Raw genomic sequence first — 12,601 nt, 5'->3', positions numbered from 1 at the left:
TTCACCTAAGAGAGAAGATCAGGTCAGGATGGTTCACCTAAGAGAGAAGATCAGGTTAGGATGGTTCACCTAAGAGAGAAGATCAGGTCAGGATGGTTCACCTAAGAGAGAAGATCAGGTTAGGATGGTTCACCTAAGAGAGAAGATCAGGTTAGGATGGTTCACCTAAGAGAGAAGATCAGGTTAGGATGGTTCACCTAAGAGAGAAGATCAGGTTAGGATGGTTCACCTAAGAGAGAAGATCAGGTTAGGATGGTTCACCTAAGAGAGAAGATCAGGTTAGGATGGTTCACCTAAGAGAGAAGATCAGGTCAGGATGGTTCACCTAAGAGAGAAGATCAGGTTAGGATGGTTCACCTAAGAGAGAAGATCAGGTCAGGATGGTTCACCTAAGAGAGAAGATCAGGTTAGGATGGTTCACCTAAGAGAGAAGATCAGGTTAGGATGGTTCACCTAAGAGAGAAGATCAGGTTAGGATGGTTCACCTAAGAGAGAAGATCAGGTTAGCGTCGTTCTGGAGGCAGCTCTGCAGAGAAGTAAACAAATGTAGTAACTATCTGGCCCAGCTGTTAGTGATCTCTACTGTTACCAAATGAGGTGACTATCTGGCCCAGCTGTTAGTGACCTCTGCTGCTGTTACCAAATGTAGTAACTATCTGGCCCAGCTGTTAGTGACCTCTACTGTTACCAAATGAAGTAACTATCTGGCCCAGCTGTTAGTGATCTCCACTGTTACCAAATGTAGTAACTATCTGGCCCAGCTGTTAGTGACCTCTACTGTTACCAAATGAAGTAACTATCTGGCCCAGCTGTTAGTGATCTCTACTGTTACCAAATGTAGTAACTATCTGGCCCAGCTGTTAGTGATCTCTACTGTTACCAAATGTAGTAACTATCTGGCCCAGCTGTTAGTGACCTGAGGTCAGGATGACCTGAGGTCAGGATGACTGACCTGTGAGGTGACTATCTGGCCCAGCTGTTAGTGACCTCTGCTGTTACCAAATGCAGTAACTATCTGGCCCAGCTGTTAGTGACCTCTGCTGTTACCAAATGCAGTAACTATCTGGCCCAGCTGTTAGTGACCTGAGGTCAGGATGACTGACCTGTGAGGTAACTATCTGGCCCAGCTGTTCGTGACCTCTGCTGCTGTTACCAAATGTAGTAACTATCTGGCCCAGCTGTTAGTGACCTCTGTTGTTACCAAATGTAGTAACTATCTGGCCCAGCTGTTAGTGACCTCTGCTGTTACCAAATGAGGTAACTATCTGGCCCAGCTGTTAGTGACCTCTGCTGCTGTTACCAAATGTAGTAACTATCTGGCCCAGCTGTTAGTGACCTGAGGTTAGGATGACTGACCTGTGAGGTGACTATCTGGCCCAGCTGTTAGTGACCTGAGGTCAGGATGACTGACCTGTGAGGTGACTATCTGGCCCAGCTGTTAGTGACCTGAGGTCAGGATGACTGACCTGTGAGGTGACTATCTGGCCCAGCTGCTCGTGACCTGAGGTCAGGATGACTGACCTGTGAGGTGACTATCTGGCCCAGCTGTTAGTGACCTGAGGTCAGGATGACTGACCTGTGAGGTAACTATCTGGCCCAGCTGTTCGTGACCTCTGCTGCTGTTACCAAATGTAGTAACTATCTGGCCCAGCTGTTAGTGACCTCTGTTGTTACCAAATGTAGTAACTATCTGGCCCAGCTGTTAGTGACCTCTGCTGTTACCAAATGAGGTAACTATCTGGCCCAGCTGTTAGTGACCTCTGCTGCTGTTACCAAATGAGGTAACTATCTGGCCCAGCTGTTAGTGACCTGAGGTTAGGATGACTGACCTGTGAGGTGACTATCTGGCCCAGCTGTTAGTGACCTGAGGTCAGGATGACTGACCTGTGAGGTGACTATCTGGCCCAGCTGTTAGTGACCTGAGGTCAGGATGACTGACCTGGAGGTGACTATCTGGCCCAGCTGCTCGTGACCTGAGGTCAGGATGACTGACCTGTGAGGTGACTATCTGGCCCAGCTGTTAGTGACCTGAGGTCAGGATGACTGACCTGATGACACCACAGGAGCTGTTCGTGACCTGAGGTCAGGATGACTGACCTGATGACACCCCAGCTGAGGACCTGAGGTCTGAGTGGGGACTATGAACTGAGTGTCAGAGCCACCAGGAGGACTGATGTGGGACGTCACCGAATAGATGTGTCCGTCCACCGGGTCAGTCGATGGCGATGGCGTGGGGATGTCACCGTCGGGAGGATGATGTCGGTGACGGGCGTATCCAGGAGGCGGCTGGTCAGTGGGGACAGGAGGAAGCTGTGTGGGACCTGGAGGGGGGTGAGAGAGGAGAGGACACGATAACACCACAGGAGGGCTGAGTGGGGACACGATAACACCACAGGAGGGGTGGAGAGAGAGAGAGGGAGAGGGATATACAGGAGGGTGAAGAGATCCAGTGCCTAGCAACAATAGCATCCAGTGCCTAGCAACAATAGCATCCAGTGCCTAGCAACAATAGCATCCAGTGCCTAGCAACAATAGCATCCAGTGCCTAGCAACAATAGCATCCAGTGCCCATGTGAACTACGTAGTGACTCAGTACTTAAGAGGGGGGGGACCAGCACCAACCCTACAGCTGAAAGGGTTAACCCAGGCAGTAGGAACCAGCACCAACCCTACAGCTGAAAGGGTAAACCCAGTAGGAACCAGCACCAACCCTACAGCTGAAAGGGTTAACCCAGGCAGTAGGAACCAGCACCAACCCTACAGCTGAAAGGGTTAACCCAGGCAGTAGGAACCAGCACCAACCCTACAGCTGAAAGGGTTAACCCAGGCAGTAGGAACCAGCACCAACCCTACAGCTGAAAGGGTTAACCCAGTAGGAACCAGCACCAACCCTACAGCTGAAAGGGTTAACCTAGGCAGTAGGAACCAGCACCAACCCTACAGCTGAAAGGGTTAACCTAGGCAGTAGGAACCAGCACCAACCCTACAGCTGAAAGGGTTAACCTAGGCAGTAGGAACCAGCACCAACCCTACAGCTGAAAGGGTTAACCCAGGCAGTAGGAACCAGCACCAACCCTACAGCTGAAAGGGTTAACCCAGGCAGTAGGAACCAGCACCAACCCTACAGCTGAAAGGGTTAACCCAGGCAGTAGGAACCAGCACCAACCCTACAGCTGAAAGGGTTAACCCAGGCAGTAGGAACCAGCACCAACCCTACAGCTGAAAGGGTTAACCCAGGCAGTAGGAACCAGCACCAACCCTACAGCTGAAAGGGTTAACCCAGGCAGTAGGAACCAGCACCAACCCTACAGCTGAAAGGGTTAACCCAGGCAGTAGGAACCAGCACCAACCCTACAGCTGAAAGGGTTAACCCAGGCAGTAGGAACCAGCACCAACCCTACAGCTGAAAGGGTTAACCCAGGCAGTAGGAACCAGCACCAACCCTACAGCTGAAAGGGTTAACCCAGTAGGAACCAGCACCAACCCTACAGCTGAAAGGGTTAACCCAGGCAGTAGGAACCAGCACCAACCCTACAGCTGAAAGGGTTAACCCAGTAGGAACCAGCACCAACCCTACAGCTGAAAGGGTTAACCTAGGCAGTAGGAACCAGCACCAACCCTACAGCTGAAAGGGTTAACCCAGGCAGTAGGAACCAGCACCAACCCTACAGCTGAAAGGGTTAACCCAGGCAGTAGGAACCAGCACCAACCCTACAGCTGAAAGGGTTAACCTAGGCAGTAGGAACCAGCACCAACCCTACAGCTGAAAGGGTTAACCCAGGCAGTAGGAACCAGCACCAACCCTACAGCTGAAAGGGTTAACCCAGTAGGAACCAGCACCAACCCTACAGCTGAAAGGGTTAACCCAGTAGGAACCAGCACCAACCCTACAGCTGAAAGGGTTAACCTAGGCAGTAGGAACCAGCACCAACCCTACAGCTGAAAGGGTTAACCCAGGCAGTAGGAACCAGCACCAACCCTACAGCTGAAAGGGTTAACCCAGGCAGTAGGAACCAGCACCAACCCTACAGCTGAAAGGGTTAACCCAGTAGGAACCAGCACCAACCCTACAGCTGAAAGGGTTAACCCAGTAGGAACCAGCACCAACCCTACAGCTGAAAGGGTTAACCCAGGCAGTAGGAACCAGCACCAACCCTACAGCTGAAAGGGTTAACCCAGGCAGTAGGAACCAGCACCAACCCTACAGCTGAAAGGGTTAACCCAGGGAACCAGCACCAACCCTACAGCTGAAAGGTTTAACCCAGTAGGAACCAGCACCATGCCTACAGCTGAAAGGGTTAACCCAGGCAGTAGGAACCAGCACCAACCCTACAGCTGAAAGGGTTAACCCAGTAGGAACCAGCACCAACCCTACAGCTGAAAGGGTTAACCCAGGCAGTAGGAACCAGCACCAACCCTACAGCTGAAAGGGTTAAGCAGTAGGAACCAGCACCAACCCTACAGCTGAAAGGGTTAACCCAGGCAGTAGGAACCAGCACCAACCCTACAGCTGAAAGGGTTAACCCAGTAGGAACCAGCACCAACCCTACAGCTGAAAGGTTTAACCCAGGCAGTAGGAACCAGCACCAACCCTACAGCTGAAAGGGTTAACCCAGGCAGTAGGAACCAGCACCAACCCTACAGCTGAAAGGGTTAACCCAGGCAGTAGGAACCAGCACCAACCCTACAGCTGAAAGGGTTAACCCAGGCAGTAGGAACCAGCACCAACCCTACAGCTGAAAGGGTTAACCCAGTAGGAACCAGCACATACTCCCCTCCCTCGCCCTGTTAACTGGGGGAACTGAACCACAACATGTCAATGAAAGCCGAGGAGAGACAGATGACCAGGGCTGGGAATCAGTGAATGGAGTAGAGGTGTTGCCATGGAGACCAGAGGTCAGCCAGCACCACCACCAGCTGCTCAACACCTCAGAAAGGGAGGGAAAGGAGAGAGGAAGGTAGGGCTCAGGAGAGGGGGGCTGTGGTGTAGGGCTCAGAAGAGGGGGGGCTGTGGTGTAGGGCTCAGAAGAGGGGGGCTGTGGTGTAGGGCTCAGAAGAGGGGGCTGTGGTGTAGGGCTCAGAAGAGGGGGGGGGCTGTGGTGTAGGGCTCAGAAGAGGGGGGGCTGTGGTGTAGGGCTCAGAAGAGGGGGGCTGTGGTGTAGGGCTCAGAAGAGGGGGCTGTGGTGTAGGGCTCAGAAGAGGGGGCTGTGGTGTAGGGCTCAGAAGAGGGGGGCTGTGGTGTAGGGCTCAGAAGAGGGGGGCTGTGGTGTAGGGCTCAGAAGAGGGGGGCTGTGGTGTAGGGCTCAGAAGAGGGGGGCTGTGGTGTAGGGCTCAGAAGAGGGGGGCTGTGGTGTAGGGCTCAGAAGGGGGGGGGGGGCTGTGGTGTAGGGCTCAGAAGGGGGGCTGTGGTGTAGGGCTCAGAAGAGGGGGGGGTGTGGTGTAGGGCTCAGAAGAGGGGGGGCTGTGGTGTAGGGCTCAGAAGAGGGGTGGGCTGTGGTGTAGGGCTCAGAAGAGGGGGGGGCTGTGGTGTAGGGCTCAGAAGAGGGGGGGCTGTGGTGTAGGGCTCAGAAGAGGGGGGCTGTGGTGTAGGGCTCAGAAGAGGGGGGCTGTGGTGTAGGGCTCAGAAGGGGGGGGGCTGTGGTGTAGGGCTCAGAAGGGGGGGATGTGGTGTAGGGCTCAGAAGAGGGGGGCTGTGGTGTAGGGCTCAGAAGAGGGGGGGCTGTGGTGCAGGGCTCAGAAGGGGGGCTGTCCTCTAGGGCTCAGACTCCGGGGGGGCACACTGGTGTGAGGGCTAGGAGACAGGGGGACAGAGGCTGGGAACAGAGGGGGCTGTGGTGTCAGGGCTCAGAAGAGGGGGCTGTGGTGTCAGGGCTCAGAAGACTGTTATCCCTGGGTCAGAGGACTGTGGACAGGGCTCAGAAGATTATCCCTGCTGTCTCAGAAGAGGACTCACACACCATTATCCCTGAGAGACTACAGGCACATCACACACCATTATCCCTGAGGGGGGCACATGTAGGGCTCCCTGTGTCAGGGGACTCAGACATCAGGGGGGGGCTTATCCCTGCTGTCAGAGGACTACAGTGTAGGGCTCACCATTATCCCTGCTGTCAGGGGACTACAGACACATCACACACCATTATCCCTGCTGTCAGAGGACTACAGACACATCACACACCATTATCCCTGCTGTCAGAGGACTAGAGACACATCACACACCATTAGGTCTTGCTGTCTCTAGAGCTGGACTTATCCCTGGTGGAGGACAGGCACACTTTATCCCTGCTGTCAGAGGACTACAGAGCTGGGAACAGCCTCCCTGCTGTCAGAGGACACACACATTATCCCTGCTGTCAGAGGAGACTACATTATCCCTGCTGTCAGAGGACTACAGACACCATTATCCCTGCTGTCAGAGGACTACAGACACATCACACACCATTATCCCTGCTGTCAGAGGACTACAGGCACATCACACACCATTATCCCTGCTGTCAGAGGACTACAGACACATCACACACCATTATCCCTGCTGTCAGAGGACTACAGACACATCACACACCATTATCCCTGCTGTCAGAGGACTACAGACACCATTATCCCTGCTGTCAGAGGACTACAGACACATCACACACCATTATCCCTGCTGTCAGAGGACTACAGACACATCACACACCATTATCCCTGCTGTCAGAGGACTACAGACACATCACACACCATTATCCCTGCTGTCAGAGGACTACAGACACCATTATCCCTGCTGTCAGAGGACTACAGACACCATTATCCCTGCTGTCAGAGGACTACAGACACCATTATCCCTGCTGTCAGAGGACTACAGACACCATTATCCCTGCTGTCAGAGGACTACAGACACATCACACACCATTATCCCTGCTGTCAGAGGACTACAGACACATCACACACCATTATCCCTGCTGTCAGAGGACTACAGACACATCACACACCATTATCCCTGCTGTCAGAGGACTACAGACACATCACACACCATTATCCCTGCTGTCAGAGGACTACAGACACATCACACACCATTATCCCTGCTGTCAGAGGACTACAGACACATCACACACCATTATCCCTGCTGTCAGAGGACTACAGACACATCACACACCATTATCCCTGCTGTCAGAGGACTACAGACACATCACACACACCATTATCCCTGCTGTCAGAGGACTACAGACACATCACACACCATTATCCCTGCTGTCAGAGGACTACAGACACATCACACACCATTATCCCTGCTGTCAGAGGACTACAGACACATCACACACCATTATCCCTGCTGTCAGAGGACTACAGACACATCACACACCATTATCCCTGCTGTCAGAGGACTACAGACACACATTATCCCTGCTGTCAGAGGACTACAGACACATCACATTATCCCTGCTGTCAGAGGACTACAGACACATCATTATCCCTGCTGTCAGAGGACTACAGACACAACACACCATTATCCCTGCTGTCAGAGGACTACAGACACCATTATCCCTGCTGTCAGAGGACTACAGACACATCACCCTGCTGTCAGAGGACTACAGACCATTATTATCCCTGCTGTCAGAGGACTACAGACACATCACACACCATTATCCCTGCTGTCAGAGGACTACAGACACATCACACACCATTATCCCTGCTGTCAGAGGACTACAGACACATCACACACCATTATCCCTGCTGTCAGAGGACTACAGACACATCACACATTATCCCTGCTGTCAGAGGACTACAGACACATCACACACCATTATCCCTGCTGTCAGAGGACTACAGACACATCACACACCATTATCCCTGCTGTCAGAGGACTACAGACACATCACACATCCAGAGGACTTATCCCTGCTGTCAGAGGACTACAGACACATCACACACCATTATCCCTGCTGTCAGAGGACTACAGACACATCACACACCATTATCCCTGCTGTCAGAGGACTACAGACACATCACACACCATTATCCCTCTGTCAGAGGACTACAGACACATCACACACCATTATCCCTGCTGTCAGAGGACTACAGACACATCACACACCATTATCCCTGCTGTCAGAGGACTACAGACACATCACACACCATTATCCCTGCTGTCAGAGGACTACAGACACATCACACCCCATTATCCCTGCTGTCAGAGGACTACAGACACATCACACCATTATCCCTGCTGTCAGAGGACTACAGACACATCACACACCATTATCCCTGCTGTCAGAGGACTACAGACACCATTATCCCTGCTGTCAGAGGACTACAGACACATCACACACCATTATCCCTGCTGTCAGAGGACTACAGACACCATTATCCCTGCTGTCAGAGGACTACAGACACCATTATCCCTGCTGTCAGAGGACTACAGACACCATTATCCCTGCTGTCAGAGGACTACAGACACATCACACACCATTATCCCTGCTGTCAGAGGACTACAGACACATCACACACCATTATCCCTGCTGTCAGAGGACTACAGACACATCACACACCATTATCCCTGCTGTCAGAGGACTACAGACACATCACACACCATTATCCCTGCTGTCAGAGGACTACAGACACATCACACCCCATTATCCCTGCTGTCAGAGGACTACAGACACATCACACACCATTATCCCTGCTGTCAGAGGACTACAGACACATCACACACCATTATCCCTGCTGTCAGAGGACTACAGACACATCATTATCCCTGCTGTCAGAGGACTACAGACACATCACACACCATTATCCCTGCTGTCAGAGGACTACAGACACCATTATCCCTGCTGTCAGAGGACTACAGACATCCATTATCCCTGCTGTCAGAGGACTACAGACACCATTATCCCTGCTGTCAGAGGACTACAGACACATCACACACCATTATCCCTGCTGTCAGAGGACTACAGACACATCACACACCATTATCCCTGCTGTCAGAGGACTACAGACACCATTATCCCTGCTGTCAGAGGACTACAGACACCATTATCCCTGCTGTCAGAGGACTACAGACACATCACACACCATTATCCCTGCTGTCAGAGGACTACAGACACATCACACACCATTATCCCTGCTGTCAGAGGACTACAGACACATCACACACCATTATCCCTGCTGTCAGAGGACTACAGACACATCACACACCATTATCCCTGCTGTCAGAGGACTACAGACACATCACACACCATTATCCCTGCTGTCAGAGGACTACAGACACATCACACACCATTATCCCTGCTGTCAGAGGACTACAGACACATCACACACCATTATCCCTGCTGTCAGAGGACTACAGACACCATTATCCCTGCTGTCAGAGGACTACAGACACATCACACACCATTATCCCTGCTGTCAGAGGACTACAGACACCATTATCCCTGCTGTCAGAGGACTACAGACACCATTATCCCTGCTGTCAGAGGACTACAGACACATCACACACCATTATCCCTGCTGTCAGAGGACTACAGACACATCACACACCATTATCCCTGCTGTCAGAGGACTACAGACACCATTATCCCTGCTGTCAGAGGACTACAGACACATCACACACCATTATCCCTGCTGTCAGAGGACTACAGACACATCACACACCATTATCCCTGCTGTCAGAGGACTACAGACACATCACACACACCATTATCCCTGCTGTCAGAGGACTACAGACACATCACACACCATTATCCCTGCTGTCAGAGGACTACAGACACATCACACACCATTATCCCTGCTGTCAGAGGACTACAGACACATCACACACCATTATCCCTGCTGTCAGAGGACTACAGACACATCACACACCATTATCCCTGCTGTCAGAGGACTACAGACACATCACACACCATTATCCCTGCTGTCAGAGGACTACAGGCACATCACACACCATTATCCCTGCTGTCAGAGGACTACAGACACATCACACACCATTATCCCTGCTGTCAGAGGACTACAGACACATCACACACCATTATCCCTGCTGTCAGAGGACTACAGACACATCACACACCATTATCCCTGCTGTCAGAGGACTACAGACACATCACACACACATTATCCCTGCTGTCAGAGGACTACAGACACATCACACACCATTATCCCTGCTGTCAGAGGACTACAGACACATCACACACCATTATCCCTGCTGTCAGAGGACTACAGACACATCACACACCATTATCCCTGCTGTCAGAGGACTACAGACACCATTATCCCTGCTGTCAGAGGACTACAGACACATCACACACCATTATCCCTGCTGTCAGAGGACTACAGACACCATTATCCCTGCTGTCAGAGGACTACAGACACCATTATCCCTGCTGTCAGAGGACTACAGACACCATTATCCCTGCTGTCAGAGGACTACAGACACATCACACACCATTATCCCTGCTGTCAGGGGACTACAGACACATCACACACACATTATCCCTGCTGTCAGGGGACTACAGACACATCACACACCATTATCCCTGCTGTCAGAGGACTACAGACACCATTATCCCTGCTGTCAGAGGACTACAGACACCATTATCCCTGCTGTCAGAGGACTACAGACACCATTATCCCTGCTGTCAGAGGACTACAGACACATCACACACCATTATCCCTGCTGTCAGAGGACTACAGACACATCACACACACCATTATCCCTGCTGTCAGAGGACTACAGACACATCACACACCATTATCCCTGCTGTCAGAGGACTACAGACACATCACACACCATTATCCCTGCTGTCAGAGGACTACAGGCACATCACACACCATTATCCCTGCTGTCAGAGGACTACAGACACATCACACACCATTATCCCTGCTGTCAGAGGACTACAGACACATCACACACCATTATCCCTGCTGTCAGAGGACTACAGGCACATCACACACCATTATCCCTGCTGTCAGAGGACTACAGACACATCACACACCATTATCCCTGCTGTCAGAGGACTACAGACACATCACACACCATTATCCCTGCTGTCAGAGGACTACAGACACATCACACACCATTATCCCTGCTGTCAGAGGACTACAACACCATTACACCCATTATCCCTGCTGTCAGAGGACTACAGACACATCACACACCATTATCCCTGCTGTCAGAGGACTACAGACACATCACACACCATTATCCCTGCTGTCAGAGGACTACAGGCACATCACATTACCATTATCCCTGCTGTCAGAGGACTACAGACACATCACACACCATTATCCCTGCTGTCAGAGGACTACAAACACATCACACACCATTATCCCTGCTGTCAGAGGACTACAGGCACATCACACACCATTATCCCTGCTGTCAGAGGACTACAGGCACATCACACACCATTATCCCTGCTGTCAGAGGACTACAGACACATCACACACCATTATCCCTGCTGTCAGAGGACTACACACACATCACACACCATTATCACTGCTGTCAGAGGACTACAGACACCATTATCCCTGCTGTCAGAGGACTACAGGCACATCACACACCATTATCCCTGCTGTCAGGGGACTACAGACACCATTATCCCTGCTGTCAGAGGACTACAGACACATCACACACCATTATCCCTGCTGTCAGAGGACTACAGACACATCACACACCATTATCCCTGATGTCAGAGGACTACAGACACATCACACACCATTATCCCTGCTGTCAGAGGACTACAGGCACATCACACACCATTATCCCTGCTGTCAGAGGACTACAGACACATCACACACCATTATCCCTGCTGTCAGAGGACTACAGACACATCACACACCATTATCCCTGCTGTCAGAGGACTACAGACACATCACACACCATTATCCCTGCTGTCAGAGGACTACAGACACATCACACACCATTATCCCTGCTGTCAGAGGACTACAGACACATCACACACCATTATCCCTGCTGTCAGAGGACTACAGGCACATCACACACCATTATCCCTGCTGTCAGAGGACTACAGACACCATTATCCCTGCTGTCAGAGGACTACACACACCATTATCCCTGCTGTCAGAGGACTACAGACACCATTATCCCTGCTGTCAGAGGACTACAGACACCATTATCCCTGCTGTCAGAGGACTACAGACACCATTATCCCTGCTGTCAGAGGACTACAGACACATCACACACCATTATCCCTGCTGTCAGGGGACTACAGACACATCACACACCATTATCCCTGCTGTCAGAGGACTACAGACACCATTATCCCTGCTGTCAGAGGACTACAGACACCATTATCCCTGCTGTCAGAGGACTACAGACACATCACACACCATTATCCCTGCTGTCAGAGGACTACAGACACATCACACACCATTATCCCTGCTGTCAGAGGACTAGAGGTCACTACAGACACATCATTATCCCTGCTGTCAGAGGACTACAGACACATCACACACCATTATCCCTGCTGTCAGAGGACTACAGACACATCACACACCATTATCCCTGCTGTCAGAGGACTACAGTCAGAGGACAGACACATCACACACCATTATCCCTGCTGTCAGAGGACTACAGACACATCACACACCATTATCCCTGCTGTCAGAGGAC

General features: G+C 51.5%; 1 pseudogene across 1 annotated transcript in view; it reads right to left on the bottom strand.

Moving 5' to 3' along the window:
- The window catches only part of LOC124023568, a 105,931-nt pseudogene that overhangs the window by 44,505 nt on the left and 48,825 nt on the right, over nucleotides 1–12,601 (bottom strand). The window contains exon 5 of the transcript XR_006836700.1: nucleotides 2,098–2,321. The product of XR_006836700.1 is annotated as a low-density lipoprotein receptor-related protein 6-like (transcript). The remainder of the gene's footprint in view (nucleotides 1–2,097; nucleotides 2,322–12,601) is intronic.

This window comes from Oncorhynchus gorbuscha, unplaced genomic scaffold (genome assembly GCF_021184085.1).
Source record: "Oncorhynchus gorbuscha isolate QuinsamMale2020 ecotype Even-year unplaced genomic scaffold, OgorEven_v1.0 Un_scaffold_1636, whole genome shotgun sequence".
Classification (NCBI taxonomy): domain Eukaryota; kingdom Metazoa; phylum Chordata; class Actinopteri; order Salmoniformes; family Salmonidae; genus Oncorhynchus; species Oncorhynchus gorbuscha.
Note: the sequence above shows the minus strand (reverse complement) of the source record. Positions and strands in the feature narration are given on the sequence as shown.